General features: G+C 43.9%; 1 protein-coding gene across 35 annotated transcripts in view; it reads left to right on the top strand.

Annotated features, from left to right (window-relative positions):
• Nucleotides 1–21751, top strand: part of IGSF11 (immunoglobulin superfamily member 11) — a 463419-nt gene that overhangs the window by 14220 nt on the left and 427448 nt on the right. For 14 of the 35 annotated variants that reach the window (XR_008624841.1, XR_008624842.1, XR_008624840.1 and 11 more), the window contains exon 2: nucleotides 19121–19249. The exons of 12 other annotated variants lie outside the window; for them this stretch is intronic. The gene's annotated coding sequence lies outside the window, so the exon portion shown is untranslated. The remainder of the gene's footprint in view (nucleotides 1–19120; nucleotides 19250–21751) is intronic. 9 more of the 35 variants (XR_008624837.1, XR_008624830.1, XR_008624826.1 and 6 more) reach the window with 1 other exon arrangement.

Here is a 21751-nt window from a genome sequence, read left to right as displayed (position 1 = left end):
CCTCACTCTCTTCTGGCTTGTAGGGTTTCGGCCAAGAGATCTGCTGTTAGTCTGATGGGCTTCCCTTTGTGGGTAACCTGATCTTCCTCTCTGGCTGCCCTTAACCTTTTTCCCTTCATTTCAACCTTGGTGAATCTGACAATTATGTGTCTTGGGGTTAGTCTTCTTGAGGAGTATCTTTGTGGTGTTCTCTGTATTTCCTGAATTTGAATGTTGGCCTGCCTTGCTAGGTTGGGGAAGTTCTCCTAGATAATATCCTGAAGAGTGTTTTCTGACTTGGTTCCATTCTCCCCATCACTTTCAGGTCCACCAGTCAAACGTAGATTTGGTCTTTTCACATAGTCCCATATTTCTTGGAGGCTTTGTTCCCTTCTTTTTACTCTTTTTTCTCTAATCTTGTCTTCTCGCTATTTCATTAATTTGATCTTCAATCACTGATATCCTTTCTTCCACTTGAATGAATCTGCTGTGAAGCTTGTGTACACATCATGAAGTTCTTGTGCCATGGTTTTCAGCTCTATCAGGTCATTTAAGGTCTTCTCTCCACTGTTTATTCTAGTAGCCATTCATCTAACCTTTTTTTCAAGGTTTTTAGCTTCCTTGGGATGGGTTAGAACATCCTCCTTTAGCTCAGATAAATTTGTTATTTACCGATCTTCTGAACCCTACTTCTGTCAACTTGTCAAAGTCATTCTCTGTCCAGCTTTGTTCTGTTGCTGGCAAGGAGCTGCGATCCTTTGGAGGGGAAGAGGCGCTCTTGTGTTCAGAATTTTCAGGTTTTCTGCTCTGATTTCTCCCCATCTTTGTGGTTTTATCTACCTTTGGTCTTTGATGTTGGTGACCTACAGATGAGGTTTTGGTGAGGATTTTTTTGTTGTTGATGTTGATTCTATTCCTTTCTCTTTGTTTTCCTTCTAACAGTCAGATCCCTCAGCTGCAGGTCTGTTGGAGTTTGCTGGGGGTCCACTCCAGGCCGTTCGCCTGGATATTACCAGTGTAGGCTGCAGAACAGCAAATATTGCAGAACAGCAAATATTGCTTCCTGATCCTTCCTCTGGAAGCTTCGTCCCAGAGGGGCACCTGCCTGTATGAGGTGTCTTTTGGCCCCTACTGGGAGGTGTCTCTGAGTTAGGCTACATGTGGGTCAGGGACCCACTTCAGGAGGCAGTCTGTCTGGAGAATCACTGCTCTCTTCAGAGCTGTCAGACAGGGACATTTAAGTCTGCAGAAGTTGTCTGCTGCCTTTTGTTCAGTTATGCCCTGCCCACAGAGGTGGTGTCTACAGAGGCAGTAGGTCTTGCTGAGCTGTGGTGGGTTCCGCCCTGTTCGAGCTTCCTGGCCACTTTGTTTACCTACTCAAGCCTCAGTAATGTGGATGCCCCTCCCCCCGCCAGGCTGCAGCCTTGCAATTCCATCTCAGACTGCTGTGCTAGCAGTGAGCAAGGCTCTATGGGCATGAGACCTGCCGAGCCAGGCACAGGAGAGAATCTCCTGGTCTGCTGGTTGCTAAGACCATGGGAAAAGTGCAGTATTTGGGCAAGAGTGTACCGATTTTCCAACTACAGTCTATCATGGATTCCCTTGGCTAGGAAAGGGAAATCTCCCAACCCTTTGCACTTTCTGGGTGAGGCAATGCCCTGCCCTGCTTTGGCTCACCCTCTGTGGGCTGCACCCATTCTCCAACCAGTCCCAATGAGATGAACCAGGTATCTCAGTTGGAAATGCAGAAATCACCTATCTTCTGCATCAATCATTCTGGGAGCTGCAGACTGGAGCTGTTCCTATTCGGCCATCTTGGAACAGAAACCAGACCTTTCTGTCTTCTTTTTAGTGAAGGTGATTTTCTCTGGTGGTATGATTTAATTTCTTGCTTTAATTTTTTTAGTTAAAAAAAATTTTTTTTAAGACAGAGTCTTGGTCTGTTGCCCATACTGGAGTGCAGTGGTGTGATCATGGCTTACTGCAGCGTCGACCTCCTGGACCCAAGCAATCCTCTCACCTCAGCTCCCTGAGTAGCTGGGCCTACAGGCATGTGCCACCACACCTGGCTAATTTTTAAATTCTTTTCAGAGACAGTGTCTCACTGTATTTTCCAAGCTGGTCTGGAACTCCTGGGCTCAAATGATCCACCTATCTTGGCCTCCCAAATCATTGAGATTACAGGTATGAGCCATTGTACATGGTTGCTTTTTATTTTTTGTGTATCCATTGTATGTTTTTTGATTTGAGGTTACCATGAGGCTTGCAAATACTATCTTATAATCAGTTATTTTAAGTTTATAGCAACTTAACACTGTTTGAATAAGAAAACAAACAAAAAGCTAATAAAAACTCTACACCTTAACTTCATCCCCCTGCTTTTTAACTTTTTGTTGTTTCTATTTATATCTTATAGTACTATTTTTTGAAAAATTATTATTTTCAAATGGCTCATATTTTAGTAATGATTTTTGATTTGTTCATCTTTTAGTCTTTCTACATAAGAGTAGTTTACATACCCCAGTTATAGTGTTATAATATTCTGTGTATTTTTCCGTGTACTTACTATCACCAGTGAATTTTATACCTTTAGATGATTTATTTTTCTTTATTTCTTCTAAAAAAGAAACGGGATACATGTATGCAGAACGGGCTGGTTTGGTACATAGGTATACGTGTGCCATGGTGGTTTGCTGCACCTATTAACTCATCCTCTAAGTTCTCTCCCCTCACCCCCACCCCACAACAGGCCCTGGTGTTGTTGTTCCCCTCTCTGTGTCCATGTTTTCTCAATGTTCACCTCCCACTTACGAGTGAGAATATGCGGTGTTTGGTTTTCTGTTCCTGCGCTACTTTGCTGAGGATGAGGGCTTTCAGTTTCATCCATGTCCCTGCAAAGGACATGATCTCATTTTTTATGGCTTCATAGTATTCCATAGTGTATATGTCCACATTTTCTTTATCCAGCCTGTCATTGATGGGAATTTGGGTTGGTTCCATGTCCTGGCTATTGTAAATAGTGGTGCAATAAAAATACATGTGCATATGTCTTTATAGTAGAATGATTTATATTCCTTTGGGAATACACCCAGTGATGGGATTGCTGGGTCAAATGGTATTTCTGGTTCTAGATTCTTGAGGAGTTGCCATACTGTCTTCCACAATGGTTGAACTAATTTACACTCCTATATATTCAGAATAGTTAGCTTTTCTTGTTGAATTGTTCCCTTTACCATTATGTAATACCCTTCTTTGTCTTTTTTGATCTTTTTTGGTTTAAAATCTGTTTTGTCAGAGACTAGGGTTGCAACCCTGCTTTTTTTTTCTTTTTATTTGTTTGGTAAATTTCCCTGCATCCCTTTATTTTGAGCCTGTGTGTGTCTTTGCACATAAGATGGTTCTCCTGAATACAGCACGCCAATGGGTCTTGACTCCTTTTTTTGCCAGTCTGTGTCTTTTAATTAGGGCATTTAGCCCAGTTACATTTTCTTTTCCTTCCTTTCTCTCTCTCTCTCTCTTTCTCTGTTTCTCTCTTTCTCTCTCTCTTTCTTTCTTTTCTTTCTTTCTTTCTCACTCTCACCCAGGCTGGAGTGCAGTGTCATGCTGTCAGCTCACTGCAACCTCCACCTCCCAGATTCAAACAATTCTCCTGCCTCAGCCTCCCTAGTAGCTGGACTATAGGCACCTACCACCACACCCAGCTGATTTTTGTATTTTTAATAGATATAGATTTTCACCATGTTGGCCAGGTTGGTCTCAAACTCCTGACTGCAGGTAATTCACCTGCCTTGGCCTCCCGAAGTGCTGGGATTACAGGTGTGAGTCACTGTGCCCAGTCCCAGTTACATTTGAGGTTAGTATTGTTATGTTTGGAGTTTGATCGTGTCATGATGATGCTCTTTGGTTGTTTTGCACACTAGTTGATGCAGTTTCTTCATGTGTCATTAGTTTTTATATTTTGGTGTGTTTTTGCAGTGGCTGGTACCGGCTTTTCCTTTCCATAGTTAATGTTTCTTTCAGGAGCTCTTGCAGGGCAGGCCTGCTGGTAATGAAATCCCTTAGCATTTGCTTGTCTAGAAAGGATTTTATTTATCCTTTGCTTATGAAGCTTCATTTGGCTGGATATGAAATTCTGGGTTGAAAACTGTTTTCTTTAAGAATGCCGAATATTGGCTCCCAATCTCTTCTGGCTTGTAGAGTTTCTGCTGAGAGGTCTGCTGTTAGTCTGATGGGCTTCCCTTTGTAGGTGACCTGGCCTTTCTCTCTGGCTGCCCTTAACAGTTTTTCCTTCATTTCGACTTTGGAGAATCTGATGATTGTGTGTCTTGGGGTTGATCTTCTCGTGGAGTATCTTAATGGTGTTCTCTGTATTTCCTGAATTTGCATGTTGGCAAAGTTGGGGAAGTTCTCCTGGATCTTCCCAGGAGATCATATCCTGGGAAATCTTCCTGGATCATATGCTGAAGCGTGTTTTCCATCTTGTTTCCATTCTCCCTGTCTCCTGGTACTCCAATCAATCGTAGGTTTGGTCATTTTATGAAGTCCCATATTTCTTGGAGGCTTTTTTCATTCCTTTTCATTTTTTTTTGAAAATTCTTGTCTGCATGTCTTATTTCAGTAAGGTGGTCTTCACACTGATATCCTTTCTTCCGCTTGGTTGATTCAGCTGTTGATACTTGTGTATTCTTCATGAAATTCTTGTGCTGTGTTTTGCAGCTCCATCAGGTCATTTATGTTCCTCTCTAAACTGGCTATTCTAGTTAGCAATTCCTCTAACTTTTTATCAAGGTTCTTAGCTTCTTTGCATTGGGTTAGAACGTGCTTCTTTAACTCATCATAGTTTTTTAGTACCCATCTTCCAAAGCCTACTTCTGTAAATTCTTTCATCTGATCCTCCATCCAGTTCTGTGCCCTTGATGGAGAGACATTGCAATCATTTGGAGGAGAAGAGGCACTCTGACCTTTTGGGTTTTCAGCATTTTTTCATTGATTCTTATCTTTGTGAGTTTGTCTAGTTTTGGACTTTGAGGCTGCTGACCCTTGGATGGGGTTTTTGTAGATTCCTTTTTGTTGTTGTTGTTGTTGTTGTTGATGCTGTTGTTGTCGCTTTCTGCTTGTTTTTCTTTCAATAGTCAGGTCCCTCTTCTTTAGGGCTGCTGCAGTTTGCTGGGGATTTGCTTCAGGCCTTATCTGATTTGCTCCCTTGCCTGGAGATGTCATTCAAGGAGGCTGGAGAGCAGCCAAGATTGGTGCCTCCTCCTTCTTCTGGGACCTCTGACCTCAAGGGGCACCACCCTGATGCCAGTAGGATCGTTCCTATATAGAGTATCTGACAACCCCTGTTGGAGTGCCTCACCCAGTTGGGTGGTACAGGGAGCAGGACTCGTTTAATGAAGCACTTTGTCCCTTGGTGGAGTGGGTGTGTTTTGTGGGGGGAAACCCACTTGTCTGGGCTGCCTGGATTCCTCAGAACCACCAGGAGGATCAGCTAAGTTTGCTGGTCTGCAGAGACTGCAGCCATCCCTCCCCTTAGGGGCTCAGGCCCAGGGAGATCTGAATTCTGTCCCTGAGCCTCTGGCTGGAGTTACTGGAGATCCTGCAGGGAAGCCCCGCCCACTGAGGAAGGATGGGTCAGGGTTAGACCTGAAGAGGCACTCTGGCTGCTGACTGCCATAGCCAATGTGTTAGGCTGTGGGGACAAGTATTGGGACCAAGCCATCCAGCCTCCCTGGCTCCAGCAGCGGAAAAGCGCAGCCTGGAGCTATAGAAATGGGTGTCACTCTTCTCCCACGCAGGGAGCATGTTAGGCAGTTGTGAGTCCCAGTGCTGGCTGCTGCCCCTCCCTCGAGGAGCTCAAACAGCTTAGAGAGCAGGCAGCAGCAGCCGGTGCTGGTCGCCCCTCCCCACAGGAGTTTGGTAGGCTTAAGCAGATTCCAGCTGAAAAGCTGTAAGAATCCACGCATTCCAGGACTGGGACGCTAGGCCCCGGTGGCATGGGTTCGCGAGTGGGGTCTTCTGATCTGTGGGTTGCACGGTTTCCCCAGCTGGGTAGCATGCTCACTCACCGCCTCCCTTGGCTGGGGAGAGGTGGTTCCCCTTCCCCACGTGGCTCTCAGGTAGGCTGCAGCACCACACTGCTCTCCCTTCTCTCCGTGGGTCATGCCAGCCTTCTACTCAATTTTGATGAGAGAACCTGGATACCTTGGTTGCCGGTGAAGGAGTCACAGGCGTATTATGATTTTTTTTGATGGGAGCTGTAAAGTCCTCTGAGCTGGCCGCACCATGGTCAGGCCATCGTGACATTCCCCCGCCCTTGTGATAATGTACTTTGTGATATTCCCCATCCCTGTGAATGTACTTTGTAAGATTCCTCCCTGCCCTTGTGACAATACACCGTCCCGCCCTTGTGAATGTACTTTTTAACATTCCTCCCCGCCCTTGTATTCACAAGGGCGTTACTTTGTAACGTCCATCCCCTGCCCTTAAAAAATTGCTCCTGACTCCACTGCCTATCTGAAACCTGTAAGAACCAATGATAATCCCACCACCCTTTGCAGACCCCTTTCTCGGACTCAGCCCACTTGCACCCAAGTGAATAAACAGCCTTGTTCCTCACACTAAGTCTGCTCAGTTGGTCTCTTATACGAACGCGCATAACAGGAGCCTCCAAATGCAGCTGCTTCTAGTTGGCCATCTTGGCACTGCCGGCCCTTTCAGATGATTTCTTATTGCTCATTAACATTCTTTTATTTCTGACTGAAGTACTCCCATTAGAATTTCTTATAGAACCAGGTCTGGTATTGATGAAGTCCTTCAGCTTTTGTTTGTCGGGGAAAGTCTTTATTTTTCCTTCATGTTTGAAAGATATTTTTGCCAGATATACTATTCTAGGGTAAAAGTTTTTTTCCTTTGGCATTTTAAATTTGTGTCACTTTCTCCAGACCTGTAAGGTTTCCACTGAAAAGTCTGCTGCCAGATGTATTGGAGCTCCATTGTATTTATTTGTTTCTTTTCTCTTGCTGCTTTTAGGATCCTTTATACTTGACCTTTGGGAGTTTGATTACTATTTATTACCTCCTTGAGGTAGTCTTCTTTGCTTGGTGTTTTATAATCTTCTTGTACTCTGATATTGATATCTTTCTCTAGGTTTAGGAACTTTTCTGTTATTATCCCTTTGAGTGAACTTTCTATGCCTATCTCTTTCTCTAGCTCCTCTTTAACGCCAATAACTCTTAGATTTACCCTTTTGAAACTATTTTCTAGATCCTGTAGGTGTGCTTCGTTATTTTTTATTCTTTTTTCTTTTGTCTATTCTGACTGTATATTTTCAAATAGTCTGTCTTCAAGCTTACTAATTCATTCTTCTGCTTGATTTATTCTGCCATTAAAAGACTCTGATGACCATGTTGGCCAGGCTGGTCTCGAACTCTAAGGTCAGGAGTTTGAGACCAGCCTGACCAACATGGTGAAACCCCGTCTCTACTAAAAATATGAAAATGAGCCAGGCGTGGTGGCAGGCACCTGTAATCCTAGCTGCTTGGGAGGCTGAGGCATGAAAATCGCTTGAACCCGGGAGGTGGAGGTTGCAGTGAGCCGAGATCACGTCATTGCACTCCAGACTGGGTGACAAGAAACTATCTCAAAAAAAAAAAAAAAGGCGCTGATGTGTTTCTTAATATTTCAGTTTCATTTTTCAGCTCCAGAATGTGTGCTTATTTTAATTATTTCAATCTCTTTGTTAAATTTATGTGATAGAATTCTGAATTCCTTCCCTATCTCTGTGATAGAATTCTGAATTCCTTCAAAGAAATCTTGAATTTCTTTGAGTTTCCTCAACACAGTTATTTTGAATTCTCTGTCTGAATAGTTACATATCTCTGTTTCTCCAGGATTGGTCCCTGGTGCCTTATTTAGCTTGTTTGTTGAGGTCATGTTTTCCCAGATGGTGTTGATGCTTGTAGATGTTCTTTGGCGTCTGGGCAGAAGGCTTAGGTATTTATTGTAGTCTTCACAGTCTGGGCTTATTTGTACCCATCCTTTTCAGAAAGGTTTTCCCTGTAATCGAAAGGATTTGGGTATTATGACCTAAGCCATATCTACATTAGGGGGCACCTCGAGCTCAGTAACATTGTGGTTCTTGTAGAGTCATCGAGGTGCTACCTTGGCAGTCTTGGATAACATCCAGATGGATTCTCTGGATTACCAGGTAGAGACTCTTGTTCTCTTCTCTTTCTCTGAAATAAACAGTCTCTCTCTCTCTCTCTGTGCTGAGCTTCCTGGAGCTGGGAGTGGGATGACAGAAGCACCCCTGTGGCCATCACCACTGGGACTGCTGCAGTGCATCATACTTGAAGCCAATACAACACTGGATCTTGCCCAAGGCTTGCTATAATCACTCCCTCGCTACTGCTTATGTTCGCTCAAGGCCCTAGGGCTGTACAATCAGCAGGTGGCAAGCGGCAAAGCTAGTCAAGCTTGAGTTCTTGTTTTCAGGTCAGTGAGTTACCTCAGGTGCCAGGTGGGTCCAGAGATGTTGTCCAGGAACCAGGGACTGGAGTAAAAAACCTTAGACATCTACTTGGTGTTCTCTTGTACTGCTGTTGAGCTGGCACTCAAACAACAAGACATAGTCCTTCCCATTCTTCCCTCCTCTTTACACAGGCAAAGGAACCTGACCCTGTGGCCGCTACCACCACAGGCCCACGGAAAGTACTGCCAGGCATCCACCAGTGTTCACGTAAGGTGCATGGGCTCTTCAGGAAGCTTGTGGTGAATGGTGCCAGGCTGGGACTCACTTTTCAGAGTACTGGGCTTCCCTCTGGCCCAGCATGGGTTTAGAAATGCCATCCAAGAACCAAGGCCTGGAATCAGGATTCTTAAGAGCCCAACTGGTACTCTACCCCATTGTGGCTGAGCTGGTACCTAAGATGCAAGCCAAAGTCCCCTTTACTTTTCCCTCTGCTTTTCTCAAGGAGATGGAGCCTCTCACCATAGCCACCACAGCTGGGAATATGCTGTGTCTCGCCTGAAGCCAGCATGGTTGAGAGTCTCCCCAAGACTCACAGAGTACTACCTGAGTATCACTGCTGGTTATTCAGTTCCCAAGGGCTTCTTAGTCAGCAGGTGATGGGACCTTCAAGGCAGTGGGTTCACTTCTGGCCTAGGGTAGGTCTAGAAATGTCTGAGAGCTAGGGCCTCATGACTGCCCAGTGCCCCATCCTCGTGTCTGAGCTGGTACCCAAAATGCAAGACAAAATTCTCTCTTCTCCCAGGAGGAAGGATGGAGTTTCTTTTGGAACTGTGAGCTGTACAGCCTGCGGTTGGGTGAGGGGTGGTACATGCATTCCCTTAGCTGCCCTGGCTGATAGTAGGTCATGTGCTCCCCTAGTCCACTGGCTCTGAGCCCAGCTTAGTGCTAGGACTCACCTAGGAGTTGCAGTCCTTGTGGCCTAGACTTCGTTTCAAGTTTATTTAGGGCCCCAGTGCATTTCAACCCACAGTGGCAAGACTTTCTAGAACTTAAGTTTTTTTGGGATGGGCAATTTCCCTCTGGCTAGGGCCAGTCCAAATGCTTTCTTTGTGGGCAGGTATCAGCTATATACAGTTCGGTTCTGTTTTCTTCTGTGAGAGGGCAGCACTGAGTTCAATGCAAAGTCCCCAAATTGCTGTGTTCTCTCTACCCAAGTGCACAGATTTTCCATGCCATGTAGCTGCTGCCAGGAGTTTGGGAAGGGGTAACATCAGCAATTCAAGACACTTTCCTGCCCTTTTCAGTGCCTCTTTCAGAAATATGAAATTAAAATCAGGTACTATGTGGTGCTTACTTGATTTTTAGTTTTTATGAATGTACTTTTTTGTGTAGATACTTGTTAAATTTGATGTTCCTACATGAGGGACAATTAGTGCAACCTTCTACTCCACCATCTTGCTTCACCTCGCTTCTTCATTTTTAAATGAGAGATTCTTTGGACAGAATTCTTAGTTGACTGTCATTTTCTTTTAACACTTTGAAGATCTTATCCCTCTGTCTTCTGGCCCCCATGGTTTCTTATAAGAAGTCAGCTATTAATCTTGTTGAGGATTCCTTGTACATGGTAGGTTGTTTTTCTCTTGCCACCTTCAGGATTCTCTCTTAGTGTTTGACTTTGTTCCATTTGACTTGAATATGTCTTGGTGGGAATCTCTGAGTTTATTCTACTCGGAGTTCATTGAGCTTTTTGGATTTACAGACTCATTTATCTTTATCAACTCAGAGTTTTTAGTCACAAATTTTCTTTCAGTCCCATTCTCTTTTTCCTCTTTTTCTTGGGCCTCTATTTTGCATATGCGGTATACTTGGTAGTTTCTTGTATATCTCTGAGGCTCTGCTCCCCTTCTTTTCATTCTCTTTTCTTTCTTCTTCTCAGACTGAATGATTTCAGTTGACCTATCTTTAAATTTGATAATTCTTCTGCCTGCTCTAATCAGCTATTAAAACACTATAATAAATTTTTCATTTCAGTTATTGTACTTCTCAGCTGCAGAATTTTCATTTGGTTCCTGTTAAAAATTTTTATCTCGTTATTCCTATCCTTTATTTGTTGAGACAGTCTCCTGGCTTCCTTTAGCTCTTTACTCATGGTTCCTTTACCTCTTTGGACACATTAATAGTAGCTAATTTAACATCTTTTTCTGCTAAATCCAAAATGGTCCCCTCATGGATATTTTCTATTAGTTGCTTTTTTCAATGTACATGTGATATTTTCCTGTTTTTTTCATAAGTGTCATAATTTTTCATTGAAAGCTGGACATTTTAGAAAATATATTTTAACAACTCTGATATCAGATTCTTCTATCCCCTAAGGTTTGTCATTATTGCCATTTTGGCTGTGGTTTTTCTTGTTGTTTATTTGTGTCTGTTTGATTTTTCTGTATTAATTCTATAGGTCATGATAATACAGGAGTTATTAAGATACTAGTTTTAGGCAGTTAGAAAGGGTAAAAGAGTTCTCAGTAGAATTTTCCTTTATTAAAAAGCAGCCCCAAACCATTTCTTCTCTAACAGAAAGCAGCCTGAAGAGTAAGTCATAGTTATGTAAACTAGGATCTTTTATATGTAAATTCCATCAGCTGTACCTGGAAGCCAGGTACATTCAATATGGTGTCCCCTGCCCTCTTTTCCTTGTCACCATTTGTGCTGGTGTCATGGCAACCTTCAGGTAAAACCTGTACAGGTATCATGGCGACCCACCAGGTAGAAGACACATTTGTATAACAAAAGGTTAGGGTGGGAGGCCAATCTTTTCACGGGCTATGTAAATGGCACACCTGGTCAAACTGATCCCCTGATCCCTATGTAGATCAATCACCACCTTCTTAAGCCTCTGTACACAATTGATTGCATTCCACTGCAAACCAGAGACCTTTTCTTGGGAGACTTGCTTTCTCAGCATGAGGAAACCTTTTTTCTCTCTCTTCTTTTTTGCCTATTAAACCTTCCACTCCTAAATCCACTCCTCATATGTGTCCATGTTCTGAATTCTTTCTCAGCCAAGACGAAGAACCAGGGTATATACCCCAGACAAAGAAGCCATTTCACTGATTCCTTGCTGTGTTGTAGTGTATGGCCACAGTTCTTTGCTGCTTTTATTTTTTTAAGTTATTGCTTTTGTTTTTAAGCCCTGGCTTTCTAGGGATCACTCTTGGATTAGTATAATTTAGTGGCTAACTGATAGTTGGTTAGATTTTCTTAAATGTTTTGACAGTAGTGTTTCATGCTTTGCCAAAGGGTTCTGTGTGAGATATCATGCCTCCAGCCGTCAGGCACTTTAAGACGGCTTTATTCCCTGCTTGGACAGGACCTCAAGGTCAGTCAGAGACGAATGACTGATGCCATCTTTGCCAGGTCTTTCCTTGGCATGTGCACAGTCTTTTAGATTTTAGGAATATGTCTGAGCTTTTTAAAATTCCCTAAGCAAATTCTTGAGAACTAGATTAAGCAGCAAAACATTCAAGAGATGACTTGGGTGCTGTCAAAGTCATTCAAGAATTTTCTTTTAAATTCTAAGCCAGGCTCTTCTTTGCCCCAACTAACATGATAGCCTTAGGCAGTTGTAATGTTGCCAGCAGTTTGCTATTGTTTTGATAATTGCCTGAGGATAACCCCCCTCCCCCACCTGCTGAGCTGAGTTCTGAGGAGAACCAGAGCGAGGTAGTCACCGTACTCTGAGAATTGAAATTTTTCTGGGAGATGCATGTTCAGACAAAACATTGACTGTGTTCTGGGGATGGTTCTTGTAATGGAATTCCAAAAGCAGTCAAAGATGCTGGCTTTTGGCTTCTGCCAGTGAGCTGGAGAGGGAGGAGTCATGGGAATAGACCCAAGTTTAAAATATCACAGACAACCCTGATATCGTTTGGTTGTGTCCCCACCCAAATCTCATCTTGAATTCCCATGTGTTGTGGGAGGGATCTGGTAGGAGGTAATTGAATCATGGGGACAGGTCTTTCCTGTGCTGTTCTTGTGATAGTGAATAAGTCTCAGGAGATTTGATGATTTTAAAAAAAGGTGTTTCCCTGCACAAGCTCTCTTTGACTGCTGCCATCCATGTAAGATGTGACTTGCTCCTCCTTGCCTTCCTCCATGATTGTGAGGCTTCCCTGGCCATGTGGAAGTTTAAGTCCCTTAAACTCTTTTTCCTGTGTAAATTACCCAGTCTCAGGTATGTCTTCATCAGCAGCATGAAAATGGACTAATACAGTAAATTGGTACCAGGAATTAGGTGCTGCTGAAAAGATACCCAAAAATTTGGAAGCGGCTTTGGAACTGGGTAACAGGCAGAGGTTGGAAGAGTTTGGAGGGCTCAGAAGAAGACAGGAAAATGTGGGAAAGTTTGGAATCTTTTAGAGACCTGTTGAATGGCTTTGACTAAAATGCTAATAATGATATGGACAATGAAATCCAGGCTGAGATGGTCTCAGCTGGAGATGAGGAACTTGTTGGGAACTGGAGCAAAGGTGATTCTTGTTACATTTTATCACAGAGACTGGTGGCATTTTTCCCCTGTCCTAGAGATTTTTGGAACTTTAAACTTGGGAGAGATGATTTAGGGGTATCTGGCAGAAGAAGTTTCTAAGCAGCAAAACATTCAAGAGATGACTTGGGTGCTGTCAAAGTCATTCAATTTTAAAAGAGAAACAGGGCATAAAAGTTTGGAAAATTTGCAGCCTGACAATGTGATAGAAAAGAAAATCCCATTTTTTTTCTGAGCAGAAATTCAAGCTGGTTGCAGAAATTTGCATAAGTAATGAGGAGCTGAATGTTAATCATTAAGACAATGGGGAAAGTGTCTCCAGGGCATGTCAGAGACCTTTGTGGCAGCCCCTCCCATCAGAGGCCTGGAGGCCTAGGAGGAAAAAATGATTTTGTGGGCTGAGCCCAAGGTTCCTGTGCTGTGTGCAGCCTAGGGACTTGGTGCCTTGCATCCCAGCCACTCCAGCTGTGGCCGAAAGGGACCAAAGTGGAGCTCAGGCCGTGGCTTCAGAGGATGCAAGCCCCAAGCCTTGGCAACTTCCATGTGGTGTTGAGCCCGTGAGTGCACAGAAGTCAAGAATTGGGGTTTGGGAATCTCCACCTAGATTTCAGAGGATATATGGAAATGCCTGGAAGTCCAGGAAGCAGTTTGCTGCAGGAATGGGGCCCTCTTGGAGAACCTTTGCTAGGGCAATGCAGAAGGGAAATGTGGGGTCAGAGCCTCCACACAGAGTCCCTACTGGGGCACTGCCAAGTGGAGCTGTGAGAAGAGGGCCACCATCCTCCAGACCCCAGAATGCTAGATCCACCAACAATTTGCACTGTGCACCTGGAAAAGCCACAGACATTCAATGCCAGCCCGTGAAAGCAGCTGGGAAGGAAGCTATACCCTGGAAAGCCACAAGGGCAGAGCTGTCCAAGACCATGGGAACCCACCTTTTGCATCAGTGTGACCCAGATGTGAGACACGAAGTCATAGGAGATCATTTTGGAGCTTTAAGATTTGACTGCCCTGCTGGATTTTGGACTTACATAGGGCCTATAGCCCCTTTGTTTTAGCCAATTTTTCCCATTTGGGATGGCAATATTTACCCAATTCCTGTACCCTCATTGTATCTAGGAAGTAACCAACTTGCCTTTGATCTTACAGGCTCATAGGTGGAAGGGACTAACCTTGTCTCAGATGAAACTTTGGACTGTGGACTTTGGGTTAATGCTGAAATGAGTTAAGACTTTGGGGGACTGTTGGGAAGGCATGATTGGTTTTGAAATGTCTGGACATGTGATTTTGGAGGGACCAGGGGCACAATTATATGGTTTGGCTGTGTCTCCACCCAAATCTCATCTTGAATTTCCATGTGTCGTGGGAGGGACCTGGTAGGAGATAATTGAATCATGGGGGGCAGGTCTTTCCTGTGCTGTTCTTGTGATAGTGAATAAGTCTCAGGAGATCTGATGATTTTAAAAAGAGATGTTTCCCTGCACAAGCTCTCTTTGCCTGCTGCCATCCATGTAAGACGTGAGTTGCTCCTCCTTGCCTTCCTTCATTATTGTGAGGCATCCCCAGCCAGTGGAACTGTAAGTACATTAAACCCCTTTTCCTGTATAAATTACCTAGTTTTGGGGTAGGTCTTTATCAGCACGATGAAAACAGACTAATACAACCCCCTCCCCCATCTTACCAAGATTGAGTAGTTTTTTTTTTTTTTGATAACTTCCAGTTTGTGTTTTGACCTCCATGTGTAATCATCTGAGGGGTTCTTCCTGCCCATTGCATAAAGAGAGACCATGAAATTGTAGCAGAGAAAGAGTTTAATAGACATGAGCTGGACATGTTATGTGGGAGATGAAGTTTGTACTCAAATCATCTCATTCAAAGCCCATATGTTAGGGGTTTTTCAAGGGCAGTTCGGGAAAAGGGGTGGGGGTGGCCAGGTACCAGGTGCTTGCTGCTGATTGGCTGGGGCAGAGATGAAATCATGGGGGTCAAAGCTTTCCTCCTGCAGGCCAAATCACTTCTGGGTGGGGCTACAGGAGTGGGGTTGTTGGTTCAGGTAGAGCCATCAGGTCCAGGTGGAGACATGGGTGTCAGATATGCAAAAAATTCTGGAAAGATATCTCAAAAGGCCAATCTACCATAATGGTGTTATTTGCAAGAGTAATTGGTGAATTTGCATATCTTATAAGCTGTGGAATAATGTCTGCACCTTAGCAGGACTCAGGCTCCTCTCCTCCCTTTAGCCTGATGGCTTCCTATTAGCTTTACAAAAGCAGTTGAGTTTTGGGCAATGTCTATTATCATTTAAATTGTAGCCTGAATGTCTTCCAAAGTTAGCATGGCCCAATATGCCAGGAATAATAAAGGAAAGGCAAGATGGGGGTTAGCTTAGCTTAGTTTACTGTAATAATTTTTTCACTGATATAATTTCTGCAAAGGTGATTTTACATATAGTGAGGAATTGGCTTATGTGATTATGAAGGTTGAGTAATATCATGATCTACTGTTTGCAAGCTGGAGACCTAGGACATCCAGTGGTATAATTCCAGTCTGAGTTCAAAGGCCTGAGAACCAGGGGAGCCAGTGGTATAAATTCCAGTCCAAGAGCAAAAGACCAATATTTCAGCTCAAGCAGGCAGGCAGGAAAAAAAAAGAGCATATTCCTTCATCTTCTGCCTTTTTGTTCTGTTCAGGACCTCAATGGATTGCATGATGCCCACCTGTATTGGGAAGGATAATTTACATTACCGAGTCCACAAATTCAAATGCTAATCTCATCTAGAAACACCCTTCCAGACACACCCAGAAATAATGTTTTATCTGAGCACTCTGTTGTGCAATTAAGTGAAAAACAAAATTAACCATTACAGTTGTTTGGCTCATATTTTTATTGTTTAGAGGTAGAGTAAATTCACAAAGCTCCTCATTTTGTCATTTCAGAAGTAGGACCTTAATTATATAATCTTAAGACTTAAAATGTTTTCCTAAGGCTTTTGTGATAGCAAATAAAGTTTTGCAGCACTTTTATAAATTTTTGAGGGAATCAGCAGACACCAAATGGTAAACCACTGATTTTTTTATCACCTCATTTTAGAAGATTATATAGATTGTACATTTATTAGTTAAGATTTCTCTATTTTTGGACATATGGGATTATATTAAATTAAAAAGCTTCACCGAAAAGGAAACAGTCAACGAAGTGAAGAGACAACCCACAGAATGAGAGAAAATATTTGCAACTGTTCATCTAACAAGGGATTAGTTACCAGATTATATAAGGGACCCAAGCAACTCCATAGGAAAAAATCTGATAATGCACTTAAAAATGGGCAAACAATCTGAATAGACATTTCTCAAAAGAAGACATACAAATGGCAAACAGGTATATGAAAAGGTGCTCAACATAATTGATCATCAGAGAAATGCAAATCAAAACTTCAATGAGATATCATCTCACCTCTGTTAAAATGGCTTTTATCCAAAAGACAGGCAATTAACAAATGCTGCCAAGGATGTGAGGAAAAGGGAACCCTTGTACCCTGTTGGTGGGACTGTAAATTAGTACACCCACTATGGAGAAAGGTTTGGAGGTTCCTCAAAAAACTAAAAATAGCGCTACCTTATGATCCAGTAATCCCACTGCTAGGTATATACCCCAAAGCAAGGAAACCCAATGTACCAAAGAGATAGCTGCACTTTCATGTTTATTGCAGCACTATTTACAATAGCCAATATTTGGAAGCAACCTGAGGGATATGGTTTGGATTTGTGTCCTCACCCAAATCTCATATTGAATTGTAATCCCCAATGTTCAAGGAGGGACCTGGTGGAGATGATTGAACCATGGGGATGGGCTTCTTCCTTACTGTTCTTGTGATAGTGAGTGAGATCTGGTTATTTGAAAGTGTGTAGCATCTCCCCCTTTACTCTCTTCCTCCTGCTCCAGCCATGTAGGACATGTCTGCTTCCCCTTTGCCTTCCATCATGATTGTAAGTTTCCTGAGGCCTCCCCAGCCATGTTTCCTGTACAGCCTATGGAACTGTGAGGCAATTAAACCTCTCTATAAATTACCCAGTGTTAGGTAGTTCTTGATAGCAATGCGAGAATGAACTAATACAGAAAATTGGTACCTAAGAGTGGGGCATTGCTATAAAGATACCTGAAAATGTGGAAGCAACTTTGAAACTGGGTAACAGGCAAAAGTTAGAACATTTGGGAGGGCTCAGAAAAAGACAAGAAGATGAGGGAAAGTTTGGAACTTCCTAGAGACTTGTTAAACTATTGTAACCAAAATGCTGATAGTGAAAAGGACAAGGAAGTCCAGGCTGAGGTGGTCTCAGAAGGAAACGAGGAACTTATTGGGAACTGTAGCAAAGATCACTTTTGTTAGGTGTTATCAAAGAGGTTGGAGGCATTGTGCCTCTGCCCTAGGGATCTGCGGAACTTTGATCTTGAGAAGGATGATTTAGGGCGTCTGGCAGAAGAAATTTCTAAGTGACAAAATGTTCAAGAGTGAACTGGCTACTTCTAGCAGCCTAGGCTTATATTTGTGAGCAAAGAAATGACCTGGAATTAGAACTTATATTTAAAAGGGTAACAGAGTATAAAAGTTTGGAAAATTTGCAGCTTGGCCATGTGGCAAAAAGGAAAAACCCATTTTCTGGGGAGGAATTCAAGCTGGCTGCAGAAATTTGCATAAGTAAGGAGGAGCCAAATGTCAATAGCCAAGACAATGGGGAAAATGCCTTGAAGGCATTTTAGATACCTTTGCAGCAGCCCCTCCCATCACAGGTCTGGAGGCATAGATTTCATGGGCCATGGGCTGGGCCCAGGGCTCTGCTGCCCTGTACCACATCAGGACACTGCTCCTTGCATCCTAGCTGCTCCAGCTCCAGCTGTAGCTAAAAGGGCCCCAGATATGTCTCAGGTCACTGCTTCAAAGGATGCAATCTGTAAGCCTTGGTGGTTTCCACATGGTGTTAAGCCTGTGGGTGTGCAGAGGGTAAGAGTTGAGGCTTGGGAACCTCCACTTAGATTTCAGAGGACATATGGAAATACCTGGATATCCAGACAGAAGTCTGCTGCAGGGGCAGAGCCCTCATGGAGAACCTCTACTAGGGCAGTGCAGAGGGGAAATGTGGGATTTGAGACCTCACACAGAGTCCCCACTGGGGCACTGCCTAGTGGAGCTGTGAGAAGAGGGTCACCATCCTCCACACCCCAGAATAGTAGGTCCATCGACAGCTTGCACCATGTGCCTAGAAAAGCTGCAGGCACTCCACCCTAGCCTCTGAAAGCAGTCACGGGGGCTGTACCTTGCAGAGCCACAGGGGTGGAGCTGCCCGAGGCCTTGGGAGCCCACCTGTTGCATCAACGTGGCCTGGATGTGAGACAGGGAGTCAAAGGAGGTTATTTTGAAGCTTTAAGATTTAATGAGTGTCATCCTGGATTTTGGACTTCCATGGGACCTATAGCCCCTTTGTTTTGGCCAATCTCTTCCTTTTGGAACAGGAGTATTTTTCCAATGCCCATATCCTCATTGTATCTTGTAAATAACTAACTGGTTTTGAGTTAGGGACTTGCCTTGTCTCAGATGAGACTTTGGACTGTGGACTTCTGAGTTAATGCTGGAATGAGTTAAGACTTTGGGGGACTATTGGGAAGGCATAATAGTATTATGAAATGGGAGAAGAAAATGAGATTTGGGAGGGGCCAGGGGTGGAATGATATGGTTTGTATTTCTGTCCCCACCCAAATCTCATGTCAAATTATAATCCCCAGTGTTGGAGGAGGTGCCTGGTGGGATGTAATTGGATCGTGGGGCAGACTTCTCTCTTGCTGTTCTCATGGTAGTGAGATCTGAGAGACCTCATGAGATATGGTTGTTTAAAAGTGTGTAGCACCTCCCCCTTTGCTCTCTTCCTCCTTCTCTAGCCATGTAGGACATGTCTGCTTCCTCTTCACTTTCTGTCATGATTGTAAGTTTCCTGAGGCCTCCTCAGCCATGCTTTCTGTACATCCTGCAGAATTGTGAGCCAACTGAAGCTCTTTTCTTTATAAATTACCCAGACTCAGGTAGTTCTTTATAGCAATGTGAGAATGGACTGATACACTGTGTGTTCATCAACAGATGAATGGATAAAGAAAATGCAGGACATATGGGGGGAGGAGCCAAGACGGCCAAATAGGAACAGCTCCGGTCTACAGCTCCCAGTGTGAGCGACACAGAAGACAGGTGATTTCTGCATTTCCATCTGAGGTACTGGGCTCATCTTACTAGGGAGTGCCAGACAGTGGGTGCAGGACAGTGGGTGCAGCGTACCATGCACGAGCTGAAGCAGGGCGAGGCATTGCCTCACTCGGGAAGCACAAGGGGTCAGGGAGTTCCCTTTCCTGGTCAAGGAAAGGGGTGACAGACGGCACCTGGAAAATCGGGTCACTCCCACCCAAATACTGCGCTTTTCCAACAGGCTTAGGAAACGGCACACCAGGAGATTATATCCCGGACATGGCTCGGAGGGTCCTACGCCCACAGAGTCTCGCTGATTGCTAGCACAACACTCTGAGATCAAACTGCAAGGTGGCAGCGAGGCTGGGGGAGGGGCGCCCACCATTGCCCAGACTTGCTTAAGTAAACAAAGCAGGTGGGAAGCTCGAGCTGGGTGGAGCCCACCACAGCTCAAGGAGGCCTGCCTGCCTCTGTAGGCACCACCTCTGGGGGCAGGGCACAGACAAACAAAAAGACAGCAGTAACCTCTGCAGTCTTAAATGTCCCTGTCTGACAGCTTTGAAGAGAGCAGTGGTTCTCCCAGCACACAGCTTGAGATCTGAGAATGGGCAGACTGCCTCCTCAAGTGGGTCCCAGACCCCTGACCCCCGAGCAGCCTAACTGGGAGGCACCCCCCAGTGGGGGCAGACTGACACCTCACACAGCTGGGTACTCCTCTGAGACAAAACTTCCAGAGGAACGATCAGACAGCAGCATTCATGGTTCACGAAAATCCGCTGGTCTGCAGGCACCGCTGCTGATACCCAGGCAAACAGGGTCTGGAGTGGACCTCTAGCAAACTCCAACAGTCCTGCAGTTGAGGGTCCTGTCTGTTAGAAGGAAAACTAACAAACAGAAAGAACATCCACACCAAAAACCCATCTGTACATCACCATCATCAAAGACCAAAGGTAGATAAAACCACAAAGATGGGGAAACAACAGAGCAGAAAAACTGGAAACTCTAAAAAGCAGAGCGCCTCTCCTCCTCCAAAGGAACGCAGTTCCTCACCAGCAACCGAACAAAGCTGGATGGAGAATGACTTTGACGAGTTGAGAGAAGAAGGCTTCAGATGATCAAACTACTCCGAGCTACAGGAGGAAATTCAAACCAAAGGCAAAGAAGTTGAAAACTTTGAAAAAAATTTAGATGAATATATGACTAGAATAACCAATACAGAGAAGTGCTTAAAGGAACTGATGGAGCTGAAAGCCAAGACTCAAGAACTACGTGAAGAATGCAGAAGCCTCAGGAGCTGATGCGATCAACTGGAAGAAAGGGTATCAGTGATGGAAGATGAAATGAATGAAATGAAGCAAGAAGGGAAGTTTAGAGAAAAAAGAATAAAAAGAAACGAACAAAGCCTCCAAGAAATATGGGACTATGTGAAAAGACCAAATCTACGTCTGATTGGTGTACCTGAAAGTGATGGGGAGAATGGAACCAAGTTGGAAAACACTCTGCAGGATATTATCCAGGAGAACTTCCCCAATCTAGCAAGGCAGGCCAACATTCAGATACAGGAAATACAGAGAACGCCATAAAGATACTCCTTGAGAAGAGCAACTCCAAGACATATAATTGTCAGATTCACCAAAGTTGAAATGAAGGAAAAAATGTTAAGGGCAGCCAGAGAGAAAGGTCAGGTTACCCACAAAGGGAAGCCCATCAGACTAACAGTGGATCTTTCGGCAGAAACTCTACAAGCCAGAAGAGAGTGGGGGCCAATATTCAACATTCTTAAAGAAAAGAATTTTCAACCCAGAATTTCATATCCAGCCAAACTAAGCTTCATAAGTGAAGGAGAAATAAAATACTTTACAGACAAGCAAATGCTGAGAGATTTTGTCACCACCAGGCCTGCCCTAAAAGAGCTCCCGAAGGAAGCACTAAACATGGAAAGGAACAATTGGTACCAGCCGCTGCAAAATCATGCCAAAATGTAAAGACCATCAAGACTAGGAAGAAACTGCATCAACTAATGAGCAAAATAACCAGCTAACATCATAATGACAGGACCAAATTCACACATAACAATATTAACTTTAAATGTAAATGGACTAAATGCTCCAATTAAAAGACACAGACTGGCAAACTGGATAAAGAGTCAAGACCCATCAGTGTGCTGTATTCAGGAAAGCCATCTCACGTGCAGAGACACACATAGGCTCAAAATAAAAGGGTGGAGGAAGATCTACCAAGCAAATGGAAAACAAAAAAAGGCAGGGGTTGTAATCCTAGTCTCTGATAAAACAGACTTTAAACCAACAAAGATCAAAAGAGACAAAGAAGGCCATTACATAATGCTGAAGGGATCAATTCAACAAGAAGAGCTAACTATCCTAAATATATATGCATCCAATACAGGAGCACCCAGATTCATAAAGCAAGTCCTGAGTGACCTACAAAGAGACGTAGACTCCCACACAGTAATAATGGGAGACTTTAACACCCCACTGTCAACATTAGACAGATCAACGAGACAGAAAGTCA

This window comes from Pan paniscus, chromosome 2 (genome assembly GCF_029289425.2).
Source record: "Pan paniscus chromosome 2, NHGRI_mPanPan1-v2.0_pri, whole genome shotgun sequence".
Taxonomy (NCBI): Eukaryota; Metazoa; Chordata; class Mammalia; order Primates; family Hominidae; genus Pan; species Pan paniscus.
The sequence above is the reverse complement of the archived record's forward strand: the minus strand, read 5'-3'. Positions and strand labels throughout refer to the sequence as shown.